Here is an 18,683-nt window from a genome sequence, read left to right on the forward strand (position 1 = left end):
GCAGATAACCTGGTACATGGACAGATTGATAAAAGGATAGTGTCAGAGCAACTCGTCCCGCCGCAAGTATATCACGAATATCACGTTAACAGAAAGCATAGCACTGCATAGTAGAGGCATGTAGCTTAAATTCCTTGTATATTCAAACTCTTAACAGCTGTGTTAATCTTACAGGATCAAAAAAATTGATGTTGGAGGAGAGACATTTATTCCTACTCTGCTTACCGCGTTTTCCCACTTATTTCAGCTGCTCACTTGCTTCAGAAAGTCACCACGTCATAGGCACCGAATTTAAATAATGAACTGCGCACTTGACAATTTATCACTGGCACAGTGACGTTCAAACTGGTCGAATATACCATTACTACTAATTCAGTGCTGAAGATTAATCGAGCACTCATGTCGCATCACTTACAGAAACCTGACATTATCTGCGCAAATGATTAATCATATGTCGCACATACGTCATTATCTCGGAATGTACAAGTTAGAAGCACCTAAATTTGTTCCCTGGAAAACATTTGGCAGCGTTGATGAACTCCTGCTATATGAAGATTCTCGCATAAAAAGGTCATTCAATAAGATTATCAATCACATACGAATGAAAGTCGTATTTTCTTAAAGTTACATGTTTCAGTCTAAAATTACAAGTTTCCAAAGAGACGAATGTAAAGATACACCAACTTCTTAAATGCTACATGAAATCACGATGCAAAATTTCATTTACTGTTACGATTTTTCCATTTTTCTTAAATCATGTAAGCCTACGAACCCCGATGAAATTTATGTTACTCTGAAAGGAAATGTGCTTCACGAAAGCATGATGCTAAATCAAGTTTGTCTTTTAAGATTGTAGAAGGATTTAAACATTCTGTATAACAGTAAGGATTAAAAATTCTGTTAACTGTTGAAACACCAAAACCAACCATCCATAAGAGAGAAAAAGTGAGATTAATGTGTCTAGTATTCATAACATTTCAACTAATGGTCAGACATCCATCGCGTATTCGATAACATTTACCAAATAATAATTAGTTAATTTGGACCTGGAGGCAAACACTTAATTTAGGTTGACAAATTTTCATTCGTACAATTTATATAGCATGAAACATGGATCGTAGCAGTTACACGATGAACTATCCTCAGATCTCCTGACGAAGAAGAATCGATCGAGACACGTAAGGTGAAACCTTATGTGACAGTGTAAACATGGCGTTAATTAAATAATAGTTAAATGAGTATTATTTTGAAGAGAATATTTTTTGACTACGGTAAATTTATATCATTGCTAACACGTTTTATCACTAACAGATATTTTCTTTTTATCTTTACTCTTCCGTAAACTGATTCTGATACTAGCAGACAGAAGACATGAGAAATTAAGAGGTACGAATGAGAATTGGGGGGGGGGGAGGGGAAGATGTCCATGGAATACCTTTGTTAGAAGGAGTGAGATGTTAGTGAGGGGTATCCACCACACCAAGGAATAGCTTACTTGTCGTTGGAAGGGACCGTAGCACTAGAAAGTAAAATACGCCAGCTAGGTTGTAGATGATGATGGAGGAAGTAATTTCATATATGAAGATAATACTGGATTTAGGGCGACGATCAGCATAGTCATCGGCATCCTTACTAGATATCAAAATACACATCTCGTTGTTCTCGAAGCGAAATGCTTGCGACACCTCTTCAGGAACACACATTACATAATTTGTTCTGAGTGTCAGTTGTGGGCTGGCAGGAGAGCCAACCCCGGGTTACTAGAGGAAGACGAAAGGCACGCGTTTTAGCTCACGCAGGCTGGCGTGAGGTCTGGAACAGGACAAGGAAATTAGAATATAGAAAAACGGACGTAGCTGGGGGAATACTTAACTTTAATCCGTTAAAGGTGGACTTCGGTCTGACGGTACATGATTAACAAGATCAATAGCAACGGATAATGGCGCCTTGGTAGGTCGTAGCAAATGACGTAGCTGAAGGCTATGCTAACTATCGTCTCGGCCAATGAGAACGTATTTTGTCAGTGAACCATCGCTAGCAAAGTCGGCTGTACAACTGGGGCGAGTGCTAGGAAGTCTCTCTAGACCTGCCGTGTGGCGGCGCTCGGTCTGCAATCACTGATAGTGGCGACACGCGGGTCCGACGTATACTAACGGACCGAGGACGATTTAAAGGCTACCACCTAGCAAGTGTGGTGTCTGACGGTGACACCACAGTGTCTGTCTGCGTCGACACAAATACGTATATTGTACACTACTGAAAAAAAAAAATAATGTGAAGAATTTGTCGACCCAGCAGAGATAAATTCTGTTGACACAGTCTTGATGATATAAACTACAGAAAATTATACCAACAGAGTCGCCGGCCGCGGTGGTTTAGCGGTTCTAGGCGCTCAGTCCGGAACTGCGCGACTGCTACGGTCGCAAGTTCGAATCCTGCCTCGGGCATGTCTGTGTGTGATGTCCTTAGGTTAGTTAGGTTTAAGTAGTTCTAAGTTCTAGGGGACTGATGACCACAGATGTTAAGTCCCATAGTGCTCAGAGCCATTTGAAACATTTGAACCAACAGAGTCGTATATATCTGACGACAGTCGTCAGGGCGTAAGAAATGTCAGCACCAGAAACCTGTACACCCTCCTTTTGCAGAAATCCAGGCTGCAAGTCTCTCGTTGATACGATCGTAGAGGTGACGAATATAGTTTTGCGGAATATCCTAAGATGCTGTTTCTGCGACTCGTGCCTCAACTGGGCCAGATCTCCTGCTGGTCTTGCAGACCGAGCGAGATGACGATTCATCCAGTCACAAATGTGCTCAATGTGGGACGGATTTGGGGATCGTGTTGTGTTAGCCAGTGTAGTTTACGCACACCTTATAGAGCAGGTTGGATGGCGTGGAATACATGTGGACGTGCACTATCATATCACAACGCCTCGTTAGTGCTCCAATGACAGAACGACGGGATGAATGATGTTTTGGATGTGTCCTTGTCGTTCTGTGTGCCTCTGTCGTATACACTCCAGATGTTGGCCATCATTGGCACCAAGGCAGCCGCGAGTTTCATCACTGAAGACATGTCTCCATTCGTTTTTCCATTAGCTCCTGTCGCAACACCATTGGAGTCGTACTGCATAATGTTGACGTCTGAGCGGAAGACGGCATAACAGCAATCTGGATCGTAGCTCTTCTTCACGGAGATGGTTGCGAAAGGTCCTTGCTGATACCCCTGTAGCAACAGCGTCTATAATTTTTTGTGAAATCGTAATGTTGTCCCATTCGACTCGTCGTAGGATGTGACGATCCTGGCGTGTATAAGTGTGTCGGAGCAGTGCAGACCCAGGCTGACGGGCATGTGCACTTTCTCCAGTGACGACAACGTCGATGCTTTTTGGAGACCTCTCACTAAACGCGTAGCGCACTTCTGCGCTATGACCACCCAGCCTCCGGCAGACGTATTATACGCCCTCGCTCAAATACTTCAGGTGCAGATACGGTGCACATGCACGCTGTCGCGACGTGCTAACAATGTTGCAGACACAGACTTTGCTCCGTATGACACGGTAAACTGGCTGCTAATGGATCTGAAGGTGAACAACTGCTGTGAAGCATGTAACATTCCACGGCTGATAACGAGTTTCCTCGATTGTCCGCAGCGCTGCACCTTTGGTCATAGAATTACCTCCCTTTCATAGTGACTCGTGCAGGTATTGCATGCCTTAGTCACTTCAGTTAAGTGTGTTTTTTTTTCTTTTCAGGCATCGTATACCTGCAACATGTCTCCACCATCTCGTACGTTACTGAGCGAGCAAGTCTGCAACCAAGTGCTACGATGAGGCGTGGACGTCCAACCCTTTGTCGCCTACTCTGGTAGTGATTTATCATTCTTTCGCCCACTACATGCTAATAGTTGCACATAAGCAGCCGAAGTAACTCAGTACATCTATTTTATTGGCCAGTTTCGGATAGAAAAGTGCGGAATTTGTTGTGGGACGTCATGGAATGTTCCCGCTTCAGCCTGTACAGTTTCATGAAATTCCGATAGATTGCAGCACTATACGTAGCCTTAAAAATGACGCTTTTAACGGGGGTGCATTCCGAGCAAGAACTGTCACTGAGTTTCATTTGGGGGAAAATCAGAGCACCACAGATATACGTAGGCGCTTGCAGAGTATCTACCGAGACAATGTAGTGAACAAAAGCAGATTAAGTCATTGGCCGAAGCGTCTGTCATCATCGCAACAAGGTCATGCTAACCTCATACTGCCACTGTCAACTCTAAAGTGTATTCTGTCACATTTAGGAAATTGCATAAACGACTTCAGCGTGTTCGTCGCAAAAAGAAAGTTAACAAATTTCTTCTTCTCCATGAAAACGCAAGTATGATTACCCGATAGGAGCTCAGAAAACTTCTTTGACTGTGCTTCCTCAGCCAGAATCTCTCACCTTCCGACTTCCATCTCTTTGGTCCAACGGAGGATGCACTCCTCTGGAACTAGGACGTGTATGATGGCGAGACTATTGACGCAGCAAGACGTTGGCTCCCTTGTCGACCAGTATGTCCATGCGGACATACAGGCTCTCCCAGCAGGGTCAAGTAAATCCCTCTCAGTAAAGTGGTGTAAGGCCGTCTCTTTGAACGGATATTATGTTGAAAAATAGGGATTTCCTGCCAAAAGAGTGAGGAATAATATGGTGTATAGGAATCCTGAATAAAACCAAAACTGCTCTAGAAAAAACAAAGAAGTGTGCTGCATTACTTGCTGAATGCCCCTCGTAGCCTAATGTCTCCACAACGTCGTTATAAGCATTTTTAGCCAAATAGATGTTCCGCGGACCACCTCCTGCTAGTATCGTGTTGTGTACGACGACATCTATGGCTAACTGGGGTTCGTCGAAACGTTGCTGATCGTTCGGCGACACGCGTTCGTTCAGCTACAGCCCTTACGAGTTCTGCTATAACCATAGCATCTGTTACGCCCTCGAACGAGCTACAATACACTACTTCTGCTGAAAATTGCTACATCCAGAAGAACTACAATAGTTACTCCAAAATCGGAAGATGTGTGCAACAGTGAAACCATAATAAATTATTAAAACTGCAGAGAAATGGCATGCACGTAGGCGGAGTAGAATCCTCTTTTATGTGACCGGACAGGTCTTTGTTACACCACGTTCCGTTGGAAGAGCGGATACAAAAGAAGTGGAAACGTACAAGCAATCGCCGATATACTTTGCCGACATCAGAGAGCTGATGAGTGAGTGACTTCGATAGGAGCACAATATCAACGGGAAAAGAGATTTTTCGTACCGTCAGAATACAGATCGCACAGGGCACGCTGCTACTGCAGTGATCTATGTGTGGAAGCAGTGGACGGAAGAGGGCTGCACACAGTAATAAACACAAAGTGTCCACAGCGGGGGATGATTACCATTTTTTCCACTTGGCCGTAAACATTGGAACTACTTTTTTCACGGTATTGGATCGGCATTGGAGTACAGTAACGTATGTGGACAAGCTTGCGTTCCCGATACGATGCTGTCTACTGAGGGCTGGATAGGTGGCTTGGATGCCACTGCTTCGGTTTCCAATGGCCAGAAACCACCATCTCCTGAGACTGAAATTCGAACGTGAAGGCCGTCACTGGCGTGTTAAGCGACAAAATTTAGTCTTTCCTAACGAGGTCCTCAACCTCTTCGTGCATAGGTGGCAGCATACGCTACTGCGGTGAACGCAATCGAACAGGCTGCATGTATGAGCGGTATAATGGACGGATGCCAAGTGTGATGGTTTTGTTTGTCACTGGCTATAACATGCGCTCTCGCCTACATCACTACTCAGGGACACCTTCGAGCCAGAGGCACTGCCTTCCATCGAGCAGCTTGTCTTGCTACATGTCAGCAAGACAGTGTCTGGCTATACGAAATATGTTCTTCTTCGAAGAACGACGGGTGCTATTGATTTCTATGTTTGCACGTTCACCTGACATGCCGGTCGTTGAACGTGGCCAACCGCTGTGGCCGAGCGGTTCTAGGCGCTTCAGTCCGAAACCACGCGGCTGCTACGGTCGCAGCCTCGAATCCTGCCTTCTTCATGGATGTCTGTGATGTCCTTAGGTTAGTAAGGTTTACTTAATTCTAAGTCTAGAGGACTGATGACCTCAGATGTTAAGTCCCATAGTGCTTAGGGCCATTTGAACCAATTATTGAACGTGTCTGGCTTTGTAGACGGGCCTATAATCAGCGTGGCAGTCTGTTCCCTATGAGCACATCCAGACCCTCTTCGAGTCTATGTCAAGACGTCTAGAGGCTTTGATTGATGAATTCCCATCTTACTGAATTCTTACGGTCAATGTGCATGTACAGTTGTGCGACTCTAACCATTTGGGGGCTGCCATTTTTCTAATCTGTATAATAATTGGTGCTGCAGTTTTCACCAGCAGCAGTGTAGAAGTGTAGTACCCTGCCTATAAGTCACGCAGTGTTAGGTGAATAAAAGCTTGGACAGAGGCATAACGACAGCCATTCGTCCCATGCTTCGTCTATTAAATTAGTGCGAACGGAGTATTATACAGCGTGTTAGGAGTATGGCTACAGATATTGTGAGCATTGGTACCTTAAAGCAAACCTACTTAGGTGCGTAAGTTGTTTTCTCTCATCTTCTAACGGTCTCCCCGCAAATACGTCACATAATTTAATACCTGAAGTTTTCCACACGGTCGTAACTGAGCCACTAAGTGGACTACGCCTGTCAGTATCAACCATGCATTTTGCAATTACGTAATCTGACACTGACAAGAGAATGGCACAAAACTTGGAGACACACAAGGCTTTTATAGACTTGGTGAAGGCTTTTGAAGTGTACCGATTTCCAGGATGTGGGAAGCAAATAAATACTAGAACTTTCATACATGTTATGTACAAGCTACAAGCTATTAGAAAGTTGCATTCAGATAGGGAAAATCAGGGTGATATGGTGAACAAAAGATTTGGGCCTCGTAGAAGACAAGAAATTGCTTATTTAAACAAAATAAAAACACTCTCCTTTCACAAAATACAGAAGTCACACATTAACAGTACCACATCCTCTTTAAGGCACTACAAAGTTTAAAAAAACCATACTTATTTCTATCAATTTCAGTATTTCACCCATGTATATGGGTGAAATGGCGAATGCCCTTTGGGTGAAATGGTGAACTTATTTCCCCTGCTTTTTTCCATATACGTCACACATAGATTCATATTTTGAACAGTCTTCACGCAGCCAACGTTGGCAGCTAATATATTTGATCCAATCCACACCCTTTTTAGTGCAACTGTACAGTTCACCGCACCCTACACAACAACACTCTTCATATCCGCGTCGTCATCATCGTCTTGTAGTTGGATATCCAGCGACGAGTCTGATCCGGTGTCAATGGTAGACACTTTTCGTAAATTAGGCTGCTTCTTTTTGATAATTTCTTTGGTACTCTCTTTGGTTACGGTTTTTCCTTTGGTTAGGTTTTCCCCTTTGGTCTTCTTTTTAGCATTAGCTCTACTCTTCACTGACTCATTTTGTCGTTTTCTGTTTCGCAGGTTGTCGATGTTTTCTGGAGAAGTCAAAACCTCAGCTAAAGCTCGTTGCACATGCAACTTTATCTAGGATAGGTATCGGCGAAATACGGTGCAAGAGTTTGCCAGGGGTTATTTGAGATTGTTCTGTTGCCACTGTCGAGGTCATATCTGTTGCTTCTGATGAAGACTGCATGTTTTCCTGTGGATTTTCCGCCCGTTGCGAACAGCCTAGTTGTGGTGTAGCTTGTATGTGTTCAAGTCCCTAATCGTTATCTACGTCTGCAGTTGCTTCTTCCGAGGGATTAGGTATCTCCTGCCAGGGCGAACGACTTGGTCGAGGTGGAGTTTTCATCTCGTTCGTTGTTTTCCTGATGTTGATCTGAAGCTGATTTTAAAAACGCGTATTCGGGGATGACATCAGGATTAAACGGGATGGTTCCTGTACTTCTGAACCCCGATATTGCATTCTCTGTCGTAGCTGCTTGTACCCACGCCTTTGTAAGCAGTCCTCCGAACACTAGTCTGGAAATTTTTCTATTTGGATTCATTGTAATGTACGAATTGCGAGCATTGTAATCATAGGATTTCAGAGCTTTAAAAAAATGCTCTGTCTAGCGGCTGCAGATAGTGTGTGGTGTGGCTGTGTAGACAGAGCAAACTCATGTTTTTTTTTGTGACTTGAAAATCGTGGAACCCGGTGGCATACCGTCCTTGTACTCACCCTTTTCATTTTTTCCTTGGAAACACAAGCTGGGGGGGTAGAAACATGCCCTATCCACTGCAGCAAGCGATTATACAGATATGGTTTCACCCTTTTCACAGGATGTTATCGCTGGAACGCTCTTAGGCTCCTTTGCTGCCAACACGTAACCTGGTCTATTATTCAGCTGAAGTCCGGACTCATCTACGTTGAATATATTTCCCGGCTTATCAAGGAGGTTATGCTCTACCAAGATGTTCTGCAGCTATGAAAAATAGTCTGAAACGTTTTTCGTACTTAAACCCCTTGACCGTGCTTGTGAAACTCCTTCCGATTTGCGGATTGAGAATTCCGGATTTCTTTTTAAGAATAAATGTAGCCAGTCCATTACAGCAATTTCCTTTTCTCGGTTAAATTTGTGATTTTGGTTATATTTCCCAGTTAATTTATAGGCCATGGTACGTACTTCTGTCCTTGTCGATTCAAACCCGAAGTTTTGTAATTTTATGATACATTTTACCAACTTTTTCTCTCATTCTTGTGTTAGTACAGGCGGCACACCCAGTGGTTTTTTCGTAAAGCACCCGTTTGCTAATCGTCTCTTCAGCGTTGTCCATGGAACGTGAAACTCCTTTGAGTCTTTATTCAGATTCATTCCATTTGGTACCGCTTTTACGGCATCGTTAAGTTGCTCCTCTGTCCAATCAGCAATGCTGGATCCTTTTTGTCTTTTGTAAAATGTAGGCATCTTTGCCTGGAACAATGGCGGTAGTCATAACATTTACTTTTTTAATCACTGACAAACAAAACTGTACTCGCATATATATATATATATATATATATATATATATATATATATATATATATATATATATATACACTACCTGACTACCGCCATTGTATATATATAAACTAAATTTTCGGCTGGTCCCGGCGGGGGTTCGAGTCCTCCCTCAGGCATGGGTGTGAGTGTTTGTCCTTAGGATAATTTAGGTAAAGTAGTGTGTAAGCTTAGGGCCTGATGACCTTAGCAGTTAAGTCCCATAAAATTTCACACACATTTTTTGAAAACCAATTTTTAAATTAACGATTGTATTTGGACGTCGGATAAAACATTATATATCTCTCACATGGGAAAGGAAACGCTAACATTTCATGACTTGTCAAAAAACCCTGTTGGGATGTACCTAAATAAAAGCTTTACACTTTAGACATAAGAAAAGTCCTTCACCGTATCACCCCTGCCCTAGTTCACCATTTCTCCCATTTGCTATAGGTGAAACGGTGACTGACAGGCCAAGAACTTCAAAACACTAGACGCAACGATTTGTAGGTTATGTAGTTCATAAGCAGTATAAGAAGACATAATATATCAAAAAATACCCCGTGGACTAAGCTAACATCTTCAAATGCATGCAGCATATAAAAATTAATTAGCATCGAAAACAGTTTTGTACAAAGAACTTAGAGTTTTGAAAACAGAGCTGGTTTTCGTCACGTGCACACTGCACTGATGATGAGAGACAGTTGGCATCCAGACATACAGAGACATCTGTTTAACCAGTAAAGAATTAAAGCAATTCACCATTTCACCCGATTCACCATATCACCCTGACTTATCCTAATACATTTCGTGTTAAAGTTGATACGTTACCCAACGCTGCTCTTGCAGGTCAACGACCAACACAGAAACTTAAGGCTAGCAAAGAACTGAGACAAGGATACTGCTTAGCACCTATCCTCTTTACATATTTTTCAAAGAAGCAGTGAAAAATTGGAGAAGGGAGTACAAAAACATGGAAATTACAGTAGATGATAACATCCTGCTCTTCATGAATTTCGCCGCTATCAGGTCGTCTTCGCCGAGGAAGAAGAGGGTGTGTCTCATATGTTAAGAAAGCTTAAAGGAGAGTACGAGCAGTGGGGCATGAAAGTTAACTTTACAAAGACCGAATGCTTGGTTGCCGGAGGTATAGGAAGATATCTTGCTATTGATGATGGATTTATAGTAAAGTGTAGTTGATCATACAGGTATTTAGGGACTACCATTTCGGGTATATGTGGAGGCAGCTGTGAGATAAAACACAGAATAGGAAAGGAAAATTTGGTAATTAAGCAGTTAAATTCCATTATTTGGAATAAAACGACGTTAAAATATTTGGGAAGGGGCATATACTAAACTATAGTTGAGAGCATTGTTCTGTAAGGTGCTGAAATGCAGGAAGTATCCAGGGTCAATGAGAAGAAATTAAACGCAATTGAAATTGAGGTTTAGAGACAAAGTTGTGAGGTAACAAAAAGAGATAAAATAAGAAATGAACTGCTACGAGAACTGGTGAGAACTACAAAAGATAATGTAGACAGACCTGGAAATAAGCGGCTAACGTAGTGAGAACTCTTAGAAGAGTGCCAGAGGAAAGATGGCCTTCTAAAATTTGGCAGAGTAAATGGAGTGAGGCGTGCTATGTAGGACAGGGTCACGTAAGAAGATGACTGGCAGGATGGATTGAGATGGAAACGTGGATGCAAGACACGCCACATGCTATAGAAAACCCGTGAAAAGAAGAAGCAGCATCCACACTTCAGTACCAGACCTGCTGCCCAGGGAAAATAAACATTAATGGCTTTCTCTTGCCACACATACTTGGGGATACCAGCAACCGAAAAACATACCAATCGTAGTTGCTATAATTATTAGCTTCCTAATGACATAAATACTGATGTGCTGTTGTTCAGTACACTATTTCCAGTCACCAAAATATATATATATTTGCACCTATTTGCCTAGCACCTCGCATAAAGTACCATCTACCTCGAACTTTGTAGACTTGTGCAAAGTAGATACGGATGAGAATTCGTGTATCTGAGAACACCCCGACCGCATCTTTACCTTCAGCGGGCTGCATGTTCTGCTAGCAGCATGCAGGCGTAGCCGGCGCGAGTCGCCCTCCGTCCTCTCAAATTGAATCAGGCGAGCAGTTTGCGACCGGCGGGACTGCCGCTCTATGTAACCAGCGAGTGCGGCCCTGCCAACTCTGCCACCGAATAGAGACGGGTTTGGCGCCTGCGGACTTGGACGATGCAGACCGGCGGTAACTCTGCTTGTGTATGCCGCTGACGATGTCGGCCGCGGGTCGTTGACCTGCAAGAGCGGCATTTTATGGAAAGCGCCGCGTTACTTACGCCCACCTGGACGACTTGCGGCTCCGTGTCCCAGCTCGTTATGTCTGTGGAACACACCATTAGCGTAAAAAGCTAGGTGCTGCGCTATACTGCGCCGTTAGGACCCTTTACGCCGTGTCGTCGCATACGTAACGTGACGCATAGGATCGACGTTAAATGTTACCAGGCGCCGCTTTATACGAAAGTGACCAGCATTTACACCAGCAGGTGGATAACGATGTGGTTTATTGTTATGGAGCAAAGCTGTTTGTACAGTTACAAATTTGCAATAAAACAGACCAGATATTTATTCGCATTGATGCATTACCTTCTTGCTCTGTGGTGGCGATACTTCATAATTTTTCACACTCACAGTCTGTAGATTACAATTTGCTGTTCATCTGTTTGTATACTCTTGATCAGCTTCATTTCATTCTTGTTAATGTTAATGAAAAATCCCCACAGCCCCATTGAGACAAGTTATTACGTAACGACCGGTTTCGTTCAGAAGAACATCATCAGGCTAGACCGCCAACAGTCATCGTAACAAATCCCTGCAGCTTTGCGCCAGTATCATGACCTATGAAATCTAGTTTTGTTACGTAACGTTAAAGGAAAGTTCTATAACATGATGAGTACAATCGCTGCTCGCCGCTTCGATGCGGTGTTTCTATGTCATCGTGCTCCAGAAACCACCTATAACGTCATGTAACATAACTAGACTTGTTAGGGCTATAATTGGCACATCTCTACCAGCATTTGTTACGAAGACTGTTGGCAATGTAACCTAATGATGTTCTTACGAAAAAGTAGTCGTAACATAATAAAGGTGTCTGAATGTAACTGTGGTGGTTCTTTATTAATATTAATATTGTCTTGTATAGTATCAGTAAAGCATTTGAATAATAACTCTGTATCCATCCATACTGAACTTCAAGAAGGCTTTAAAAAATTAATAGAACAATTGTAGATATGTGAATATCTTCTTATAAACACGACACATCACAGTAGAGAACCAGAAATGTGAAGCATTCATTTACGACGGACTCCACTCACACTTAGCACTGTGCATTGAATGTGTGTGTTTACAGTGTGTAGTGTTGCCAGCTGTTGTTGTGTGCTCCCCCTTCGTCTTTCCCTTTGTGTTGAGATGTCTTTGTCCAGTTCATTTGTTCACGTTTTGTAGGTGCAACAATTTTAGCTTTCTTATCCACATTCCTTCCTGTTAAAGTGGGTCACTACGCGAATAACCTCGTCGTTCAGGGCCCATGAAGTCAAAAACACACACACACACACACACACACACTCTTTCACAAATGGTTCAAATGGCTCTGACCACTATGGCACTTAACTTAGAACTACTAAAACCTAACTAACCTAAGGACAGCACACACATCGATGCCCGAGGCGGGATTCGAACCAGCGACCGTAGCAGCAGCGCGGTTCCAGACTGAAGCTCCTAGAACCGCTCGGCCACTACGGCCGGCTACACTCTTTCGCTCATTTTTTGTATGTATGGATGTGTTGTTATTTGTGTGTGTGTGTGTGTGTGTGTGTGTCACTATGTGTGTGAATGCGTTATTCTTTGTGTGAGGGGTTTGGACATATTTTGTGTGCGTGTGTTTGTACGAGACTGAGAGTGGAAGGTGGGGTTAATTTATTATTTAGTTTTCTTATGTTTTGCTTTTCTGTTTGTTTATTGGTTTAGTGGCTAACATGATCAGTGATTTACTGTTTATATTGACTTGATCACTAATTACTGTTGTTCACTGTAAAGTCTATTTGTATATGAATGTTTTCTTGTGATTCCAGGAGATTTTTGTTATAGTTGTTCAAACTAATACCTTTTCCGTCCTGTTCTATGTTAGATGGTTGATGCCCATGTTTCAGCAGGTATTAGGCAAAGGTGGAACGACTATTTTCATACTTCGTAAAATTTTGTCTCGTTATTCTTTTCCTGTTTCATTTCTGCAGTAATTTTGAGGTTGTCTGACTATTCAAGTACGGGACCTTTACATAGAGAACACCATGCGTCTAACGTGAAAACGTGTCTCTTATACTTCTCAAATGGTAAAGTTATTCAGTTAAAGAATCTAAAGTGTCACTTTAAACTGATAACAGTACAAGTGAAATTATTTTATTCTCCCTTTAGTATGCAACACATTTACTTAACGATGTCTAACCTCATCGAGTCTCCTATTAACAGTTACGATTTGTCACATTCATACTTAACTAATCGTTGTTATGTTCCCATCCACATTAACTAAATAGCTAATTAACGAGCACAGAAGCCTTTTCATTTACTTTCTCTACGGCAATTACTAGTCCACTAACATGACCATGTTTCAGCTTTAAATCTCATAGTTAAACCCGTGCGCCTTTCCCCGAAATAACTGAATTAGCCAAACGCATTTCTTCTACTGCGCAACATTACACTTTTAAATCCTAGTTCTCTCTCTACCAAATTATTCACACTATCTATCCACGATGCAGATGCGCACGACCGCTCTGTATTGGAGCCCAGCACCGACTCTCGGCTCTCCTACCGTACACGCGTCACCATTAGCGCTGCGTCATACTTATTATTATACACGACGACAGTGCTCCCTCATAGAAGAGCTGCTCTCCTTACAGCCCGTTTTATGAGAAGTAATGAAACCACCAACGTCAAATCTGTGTGTGCCTTCGTTAGTAATGACAAAAAAACGAAAGCGATATTCCGACTGTACAGATATTTGAAGCTAATGTCAATACACAGGGGTCATTGATTAAAAAGAATTCCAAACTCGAACTGTCTGCGCCTATCCGTAACTGCCTTCAATTGAGGAAGCCAACTGACTTCGTGTGATAAAAACATTTTGTCTCCATAGTTCTCTAACTGTGGTCACCACTCCTGCAAATTCTCCTGTAATGCGTCACACTGGACAGTCCTGTAAGTGTACAGTAACATAAAATGTAGAAGTTACTTGACCCAGCGTGCCTAAAACAGTCTCAACTGCAGCTTATTCTTCAAGAATCCATCGCATACTTTGATTTTATTCCGAGAATGTAGTACATGTAGCCCACTTACAAGAGACGTCTCTCCACTCGAACAGAAATTTGTGTTTAAACATTTGTACACCGACCTATATCACAATTATAACCACGACTGCGACGGCGTGTAATATGTTTCTTTTGGTTTAAACACAATGGTACTTAAAGTCTCAAAGGACGGGAAGGAAGGGTTCGATTCCCGGCGGGGACAGGGATTTTCTCTGCCTCGCGATGACTGGGTGTTGTGTGATGTCCTTAGGTTAGTTAGGTTTAAGTAGTTCTAAGTTCTAGGGGACTGATGACCATAGATGTTAAGTACCATAGTGCTCAGAGCCGTTGTTTTTACGGGAGGGAAGGGGGCAGTCAATAGTTTACCTCAGCAAGTAGTTGATTATTTGACGTTTTAGTCTACGTACGTGTTGTGATACGTATACAGCAAAAATGAACGAATCCGTTAATGTTTGGAACTCTTTAAATATTGTGTTAACCAAGTTAAGATGGCATTATCCAGCGGAAGGAGGAGTAGGACTGAATGAAGGAACTTCCGCAATGTTTTTGGTGTATCTGATTATTCAGAAACCTGAATATTCCGTTGACTGCTCAACTGACGTTACTTTGGATAGGATAGTGGATAAAGAAAACAATATCACAGGCGATAACGTGATTAACAGTGCTCAAGATTCTAGTGCTAGTGGCAGTGCCGGAAAAGGTACTCCTCAAAGAGGAACTAATAGCACTAGTGACTATGATTTTTGAACAGAAAAAAATCCTATACGTTAGTATTTTGACAAAATTTTCTGAAGAACGTGATGAACATATTTATGGTAACTGTCATACTCTTCCCGGTAAAGTAGCAACCTACACCTCGTTACTCAAGAGTTACATTTGATGATTAAAAGGGGAAAAATACGTAATGATCATAATGCCAGGTAACAAGGCAGTCAAATAATAGGAGATAAAACAAAACATTTTATCCCAATCTGACATACCAAGCAGCGAAGAAAAATGCGTCCAAATGTGCACCTGAAATTTTGACAACGCAAAAAGCGAGAGAAATTGGGCAGACAGAGTTTAAATGTTCTGCAACCTCCGTAGCAATTCTCCATAAGGAACGCAGAATGTACCGTTGTATTGTATTCTATTTTTACTGCTGGCTGATAATGAATTAGAGCTTTTGAATTGGAAATGACTCTTAACTGATAAGACATCAATGGAAATTAAAGAAATGCTTTTACGGCCGGCTGCCGAACAGAAGCCATCAAACATATCTGAAATAAACTTTCTAGGAATGTTAATATTAAATGTTCTTAGTTGTATTTTCCTCTCAGTGGGAAACTTTAACTCTTCTTTCGTCTTGAATAGAGCGGTCGTAGAAGTTGCTAGTTGTTGAGCGTGTCCGTTTATGAAAGAAACTCATATTTCGATGTTTGTCAAATAAATAGACACATACTGTATTTTACTTGACGTTATTTATCTGAACCGAAAATCCAGTGGTGTTGACAAACCTGTTACCATAGGAGGAGCAATGAAATGTTCGCATCCTGTCTTCATTAAGACAAACCACAGACTCCACACTTTCTGCCAGCTTAAAACAAAGTTACAGTCACATCTGTCTCACCTAACAGCATCTCTACTCCTATGAAACTTCCTGGCAGATCAGAACTGTGTGCCCGACTGAGACTCGAACTCGGGACCTTTCCCTTTCACGGGCAAGTGCTCTACCAACTGAGCTACCGAAGCACGACTCACGCCCGGTACTCACAGCTTTACTTCTGCCAGTACCTCGTCTCCTACCTTCCATACTTCACAGAAGCTCTCCTGCGAACCTTGCAGTTGGTAGAGCACTTGCCGTGAAAGGTAAAGGTCCCGAGTTCGAGTCTCGCTCGGGCACACAGTTTTAATCTTCCAGGAAGTTTCATATCAGCGCACACTCCGCTGCAGAGTGAAAATCTCATTCTGGAAACATCCTCCAGGCTGTGGCTAAGCCATGTCTCCGCATTATCCTTTCTTTCAGGAGTGCTAGTTCTGCAAGGTTCGCAGGAGAGCTTCTGTGAAGCATGGAAGGTAGGAGACGAGGTACTGGCAGAAGTAAAGCTGTGAGTACCGGGCGTGAGTCGTGCTTCGGTAGCTCAGTTGCTGCCGGCACGGTAGCTCAGCGTGTTCGGTTAGAGGGCTAGCTGCCCTCTGTAATAAAAAAAACTGAGTTAATGGATCAACAACGAACTAAAACGGGTGTCTTTCGACGTCCGCCCAGAGCAGATACAACGAACAAAACCGAACAAAATGAGATTAAAAAAAAAAAAAAGTTGGTACAGCACTTGCCCGTGAAAGGCAAAGGTCCCGAGTTCAAGTCTCGGTCGGGCACACAGTTTTAATCTGCCAGGAAGTTTCATATCAGCGCACACTCCGATGCAAAGTGAAAATCTCATTCTGGAAACATCCTCCAGGCTGTGGCTAAGCCATGTCTCCGCAATATCCTTTCTTTCAGGAGTGCTAGTTCTGCAAGGTTCGCAGGAGAGCTTCTGTGAAGTATGGAAGGTAGGAGACGAGGTACTGGCAGAAGTAAAGCTGTGAGTACCGGGCGTGAGTCGTGCTTCGGTAGCTCAGTTGGTAGAGCACTTGCCCGTGAAAAGCAAAGGTCCCGAGTTCGAGTCTCGGTCGGGCACACAGTTTTAATCTGCCAGGAAGTTTCATATCAGCGCACACTCCGCTGCAGAGTGAAAATCTCATTCTGGAAACATGTCTACTGCTGCTCGTCGCTTCCTTTTTTTAACTTACTTGCGTATCTAGCAAGTACAATTGCATCTTCCCCCTACTGCTGGCTTGGGATTCATTTCCTTTTCCTTTAATTTCATCAAATCTAAACATTTTATGTTTCTTACTCAGAGAAGCAAAGACATCTGCTTTCTTGGCCGAAGGGTAAGGAACCTTTATTTTTGCTGTTCAACTGTTGGCATATTTGTCTATTATTCTTTAATATACTTTACATACATAAGGCAAATATTACAAATTTTGTTTCATATCATGTAGTCCTCTTTCACATTAAATTAAATATTTATCTTTTTTATTTACAATTATTACAATCGCGCGACTCTAATTCACCATAACAAGTTGTTTCATTTTTGTCCTTTGTGTTTCTGTTGTCTTTGAGTGATCGGTGTGAGCTGACTTCAGTGTTTGAAGGTCCTCACGGCCACCGTTTTCCGCACCATGTAGAACATTACTCGCCCATGGAATGTGAATAGTTCGCAGTGTCCACTCAGAGCAACTACTTACACTGCCTACGGATTCCATAAGCTACGACGGACTTCATTCTATCATGACGCTGAAGGACCCTCCTGGACCAGCTATGTCTGGATGCAATCTTCTTCGACATTTAGGCGAGTGTTCACCTTTCCATTAGGACACACGTCCCACTGTTCGACTTATTCAGCTACTCACTGTACAGTCGTTAAACGTTCTGCATTGCAGGTAATGAATCTTAGTTGAAACGTAGCAGAGCAAAATGTTTTTAACGAGTGGGTCACAATTCCACGTATTTGAGGTACGTTGCAGAGCCTCGTAGCACTCTTTCACACGTATTTACACTTTCTAATACTGTGGTGTCGCGCAAGACTGGTTTTCACAGGTTTACAAAATATACCTGAACCTGAGTCTGCAGTATTGAAGGATCTTGTCCAGTATGTATGCTCAGAGGGCGCTGGATGCTCTCTCTGCCGCCCGCGCCCGCCTGGCGCTGCCTGTAATGTGTTGTCTCTTCCCCGGTGCTCCCTCGGACATCCATGCCCGACTTCGTCGCCATCTGAGGCAGCTGTCTGAGGCCCGTCGGGCGTTCCGTTCGCGGTCCGCTCCCGCCAGGTGCTGCTCCTGAGGTTTTGGCCCTTTCCTGCTGCTCCCACGGACGTCCGCGCCCTGCTCGTCCACCATCTGTGGCCGTGGCTGTTGTTACGTTCGTGGTCCGCGCCCTCTAGACGCTGCTCCTGATATGTTGGCACTTCTCTTGTGCTCCCACTGACGTCCGCGCCCGCCTTGTCCACCATCCGCAGTTGTGGCAGCTGTCTGAGGCACTCGAGTGAGCAATGCAGTGCAAGCAGGACGACGCTACTCAAGCGAAGGGTGTGGCGGATCGCCGCCAGGCGGGACGGGCTCGGGCGACCGAGTCCGCCCCGTCTGCGGCCCAATCCGCCCCCCCCCCCCCCCCCCCCCACGTACGACGACGCAGCAAACGACAATGGAC

Source organism: Schistocerca nitens, chromosome 2 (assembly GCF_023898315.1).
Source record: "Schistocerca nitens isolate TAMUIC-IGC-003100 chromosome 2, iqSchNite1.1, whole genome shotgun sequence".
Taxonomy (NCBI): Eukaryota; Metazoa; Arthropoda; class Insecta; order Orthoptera; family Acrididae; genus Schistocerca; species Schistocerca nitens.